General features: G+C 31.5%; 1 long non-coding RNA gene across 1 annotated transcript; it reads right to left on the reverse strand.

Annotated features, from left to right (window-relative positions):
- Positions 1–630: 630 nt before the first annotated feature.
- Positions 631–1,606, reverse strand: LOC126744390 (uncharacterized). Its single transcript, XR_007663141.1, has 2 exons — positions 886–1,606; positions 631–723 (listed from the first exon to the last, which is right to left on the reverse strand). It is a non-coding gene; the product is annotated as an uncharacterized LOC126744390 (long non-coding RNA).
- Between the last annotated feature and the right edge of the window lie 4,053 nt (positions 1,607–5,659).

Consider the following 5,659-nt stretch of genomic DNA (forward strand, 5'->3'; position numbering starts at 1 on the left):
ATTAAAAATTAAATGTATTTCTTCGATCAGAAAACTGGGGAAGTATTCTTGAAGAAAAAGAACCAAGTAAATGTGCCCACTTATTTATTGAAAAATTAAAATCATACATTAGTTTATCTACAAAAGAATCTTATATTAAATGTAAATATAGAAAGAAGAAATCTTGGTTGACGGGTAATTTATTAAGGTGTATAAGAGAAAGAGATAGTTTAAAAAAGATATCAGCTTTAAACCCAAATAATTTAAATTACAGAAAAATTTTGACAAAAATACTGAGTAAAGCTAAAGCTGTATATTTTAGGCAAATTTTTGAAACATGGAAACAAAACCCAAAAGAGTTGTGGAATAACATAAAATATGACACTAATCAAAACTCAGCTAAGCCGAAAGTAACTAGTGTAATGGGGGAGTCAGGTTTGGTAACAACAGATCAAAAAATATCAGAGAAATTTAATAAATACTTTAGTACAGTGGGGCAAACACTAGCCGCTAAAATAAAAAAACCTCAAAACTATGTTATTAATCTTCAAAAAAACTGTAAAAGTAGTTTTTTTCTTAAACCTATTGTCGAAAGTGAACTTATTACTATAATTGGATCTTTGGGAAATAGTGATTCAAATGTTGATGATGGCATATCTAATAATTTTATTAAGAATTATAACAGATACTTGATAGTGCCTCTTTTACATCTGGTAAATACTATCTTTGGGTCTGGAGTTTACCCTGAAATTTTAAAAAATACAATCGTTATACCACTTCATAAATCAGGCCCAAGGGATGAGTTAAAAAATTACAGACCCATAGCTCTCACCAACAGCATAAGTAAAGTTGTAGAAAAATGTATTAAATTGAGATTATGTAATTATATTGATAAAAATAACCTACTTAATGCAAATCAATATGGTTTTAAGACGGGAATGGGAACTGAGGATGCTTTAGTCAGGGTAGCTGATGACATAATAAATGCTTTTAACACCAATACAAAATGTATGACAATCTTCCTGGACCTGGCTAAGGCCTTTGATACTGTGCCGCACCACATCTTGATGGAACGCTTAGAAGCTAAAGGTATAAGAGGAATACCATTAAATTTATTAAAATCATTTCTTGAAAATCGTTACCAGCAAGTTAAGATAGGCGAGATTCACAGTAGTAAAATACCAGTGAGGTGTGGTGTGCCACAGGGCACGGTCCTTGGTCCAATATTGTTCACTCTCTATATGGATAGTATATTTTCGGTAATAACAAGTGTGCAAGTTGTCTGTTACGTTGATGATACAGCTCCCATGGTTGGGGGTGGCACGTGGGATGAAGTGTTTCAAAAGGCCGAACAAGCTCTTGTTGAGGTTAAAAAATGGCTGGATTTTAGTTTATTATCTCTTAATATTGACAAGACTCATTTCATTTGTCACTCCATGGCAAAAGCAGGATTACCTTATGACCTTGAGACTATTAAAATTCACGACAATGATTGTAGGAATATGAAAACTTGTAATTGTGTGCGGATTAGTGCAGTGGTCGAAATGAAATATTTGGGTGTCTACTTTGATAGGCATCTAAAATGGGAGATACATGTGCAATATATCTGTGGTAAACTTAGAAAACATGTATAAATTCTATATATTAAGACAATGTTTGTCACGTAAAACAATACTAAATATTTACAAAGGTTTAGTAGAATCAATTATTAACTATGGAATTTGTATCTGGGGAGCCGCCAGTAAAACTTTCTTGAATCCTCTTGAAATTACCCAAAAAAAATTATAAAGATATCTCTTTTAAAAAATATAATGCATCATACCGAGTTACTATTCCAGGAATCTAAATTACTTACCATTACTAAATTATATTTAAAATCAATAATTAGACTCCTTAGTAACCAGAAAATTAACATTAATACATCAACCCACTCAATTGCAACTAGATTTGCACAAAGTAAATCAATGATCTTATCAACTCCAGTGCATTATACCGCAGTTCAGAAAAGTATAGTCTTCTTAGCTCCCAAAATATACAATCAATTGCCTCAGGAACTAAGAAATAAACCATTCTCTAAAATTAAACGGAAAGTTAATTCATGGCTACTAAACCTTCAAAAAGATATACTTCTGACAGTAATATAGATTATTTATAATATTTTATCACAATAGGTATGTACGTAGAATTGCTTGTTCTTTTCTCATTTTCTATTGTTCCGACTAACGACAAATAAAAAGCATTTTCTGCTTATATGTATATTTATTAATTGATGAGTATATAGACACACGCACAACTTTTTAAAAGTAATTGTGTGTCTAGTCTTAGGCAAGTATTATGTTGTATATTTTCCTAAAATAAAGAGATTATTTATTATTTATTATTATTATAACACCCATCAGTTGTTCAAGATATCCGAATATATAATTTAGATGAAACGGCTACAACAACCGTCCATCGGCCTCATAAAATAGTAGCACAAAAAGGGGTTAAGCAGTTAAACCAGTGCACAAGTGCCGAAAGAGGATTACTAGCTACTACTTGTGCAATAATTCGAGCAGATGGAACATTTCTACCGCCAGCAATTATTTTCCCACGTAAAAAATTTAATAACCTCATGTTAAATAGCGCACCGCCAGGAACGTTAGGACTAACCAATCCAAGTGGCTGGATGACCGCAGACCTTTTCACCCAAGTAATAGATCATTTTATTAAGTATACTTCTACTACGAAAGAAAATCCATGTCTATTAATATATAACAATCACGAAACACATATGTCTTTGGAGATAGAAGAAAAAGCAAAATCGAATGGCATAATCATCATTTTAACCCTACCTCCACACACAAGCAACAAGATGCAGCCTTTAGATAAGTCAGTATTTTTTTCTTTCAAAAATTTTTACAACGGTGCAATTGATTCGAGGCTTCTTAACCATCCTGGAGTTCCTATGACGACATTATACCAAATTGCAGAATGTGTCGGTATAGCTCACTCAAAATCTATGACTCCTGAAAATATTATAAACGGTTTGAAATCTACAGGAATCTAGCCGTTTAACAAAAATATTTTTATGGAAGCTGATTTTCTTTCATCCTCGGTTACTGACAGACAAAAAGATGATTTAGAAAACGACGATACACAAAAAGGAATGGTGGTAATACAAGCTACCATTATTAATGATATATCGTCAACAAGCACTGCAGCTGCCTCCAGCGCTGATTTATCTAGTGCAACGAAAATTAGGGAATGTGGACTAGATGAGGAAAACTCAACGTTTGAAATAGCGTCGACATCAGAGAGTTCCTTTACTGCGCCATTTGAGTTTCGAGGATTCCCAAAGGCTGCGCCCAGGAAAAATTCAAATCAAAGACGGAAATCGAAGAAAAGTGTTATTTTAACCAGCACGCCGGAAATGAAAGAGCTTTCTTACACAACAGAAAAAAATTAAATCCCAAATATTAAGACAGTGACAAAAGTAAAGCGAAATATATCGAAAATTTTAGACAAGAAAGAGTATAAAAAGGACGTACAAAGTAAAAAGAAAAAGACAAGTGAGAGTGAATCAGAAACGGAATCTGAAAGTTCAGAGTTACAGTTAGCGGACTCTTCGGATAATGAATTAACCTTAGCTAATCTCCAATATCATATGATGGAGGAACAGAAAGATGACACGATTACTGCAGTTACCGAAACAACTGCAATTTTAGAAGACTCATTTGTATTAGTGAAATTTGAAAATAACATCCACTATGTCGCTAAAATTTTGGAAGTCATAAATTCTAATGAGTTTAAAATTTCATATTTAAGAAGAAGTGCTAAGGTGTCCAATTCATTTTACTTTCCGGATGTTCCTGATATTCATACGGGACTGAAATCGGATTTCGTTATGTTATTATCGAAACCTGTAAATGCAAAGAACAAAAGGCTTTCTTCTTATTATAAATTTGGATTAGAGTTTAACAATATGATTGTACGCTGATATAAACGTAAAAACATAAAGATTTTTTGTATTAATATATTTATTCCAATGTGTTTCATTGTAAACTACCTTATTAATATTTCAAATTGTACCACTATAGCGGTACACATTGATACAAATGCAGAAATAAATATTTTAAAAAATATTGCGGAGGATTGTTGGGTGGGGTCAGAAATAAAACAGAAACCTGTTTACCTAAATGTCGACGTTTCGACTTATATTAAGTCATCCTCAGGACACTGAAATGGATTCAAGTAATTACAGAGATAAAACAAAGTAATTTCAAGTACATAAAAAACACTATTAAAATAAATGTTCTTTAAGTTACAAAAAAACAAAAACCACGACACAGTTAAAATTACATTTAGGTACAATCCGTTAAAATTTTTTTATAAAGTATAAAATTATTGTTTTTTTTTTTAATACATTACACCTCTTACCTAAGTCTAGGTTTCTTAAGTTATAATTAAAACACATTTATAATAGGAGCGTAGAATTATTTTTAACATGGGTTAAATTGTAGGTATTATTGTGGGCAAACTAGAATCAACAATAAGCCAAGAAACAAATGTTTTTATTCTTCCGAGCGTTTATTTATTTAATTTTTATGATTCAATGTTATGTTGATAAGTTAAGGATTAGTAGATAATGAAGATGTATGTATCTATACGTTCAAAACCAGAAACTTAATTTGTTAATACACTGTGTGATCTAAATTTGGGACATACACTCTTTGACAAAAATAAATTTTATGTTTTAGTTTTATCTTTTTGGTAGTAAATTAATTAAATTATAGTAACTTGCATTTAGATCATCGGTGTCTTGTTTTTTATTAATGCTTTCTTTATACTTTTTTATATTAACCATTTCTAGTAAAATTCTTTTTTTATAATTTGATTCTCTGCCAATGATCCGAGTGCTGTTAAAATCAAATTGGTGTTGTTGATTGAAGGAGTGTTCTGCTAGAGCAGTCTTCCCAAATGCTGCGTAGTTCGTTGGTTTTACGCTTCTTTCGTGTTCGCTAATTCTGGTTTTTAAGTACCTGCCCGTTTGACCCACATACAGACCTTGACAATCAGAACAGGGTATTTTATAAACCACGCCACTTTGTAACTCATTTGGTGTTTTATCTTTGAGTTTTGAGAAGTATTTGTTGATGGTATTTTCATTTTTGAACGCTATTCTGACTTCATCATCAGAAACAACTCCTGATAGCCTTTCAGACAAACCTTTGACTTTTGGTTTTTGGTTTTCTTTGACTTTAATAGGTGTAGGGTTGTTGTTTAGGATTTTGTTTAATAGTTTATGAGGAAAATTGTTTTTTAGTAAAATATCTTTAATTTTGTTAACATTTTTTTTATGAAAACTGGACTGAGATAAGGCTATTGCGCGGGATTTTAGGTTGCTAATTGCGTTTAATTTTTGTTTAAATGAGTGATTTGATTGGTAGTTAAGAAATCTCTCAGAGAAAGTGGGTTTGTTATACCAATCAGTGATGATTGTATTATCTTCTGTTCTGATTAATAGAATGTCTAGAAATGGAAGTTTGTTATTTGTTTCACACTCTATAGTGAACTGTAATTTAGGGTGGAAACTGTTAAATGTACTTTTTATGTTTTCTATTTCAGTTTTTGGAATACACGTGGCAATGTCGTCAACGAATCTTTTAAAAAATGGTAACCTAAATTTTATTTTCCCCAT

Source organism: Anthonomus grandis, chromosome 1, assembly GCF_022605725.1.
Source record: "Anthonomus grandis grandis chromosome 1, icAntGran1.3, whole genome shotgun sequence".
Lineage (NCBI taxonomy): Eukaryota > Metazoa > Arthropoda > Insecta > Coleoptera > Curculionidae > Anthonomus > Anthonomus grandis.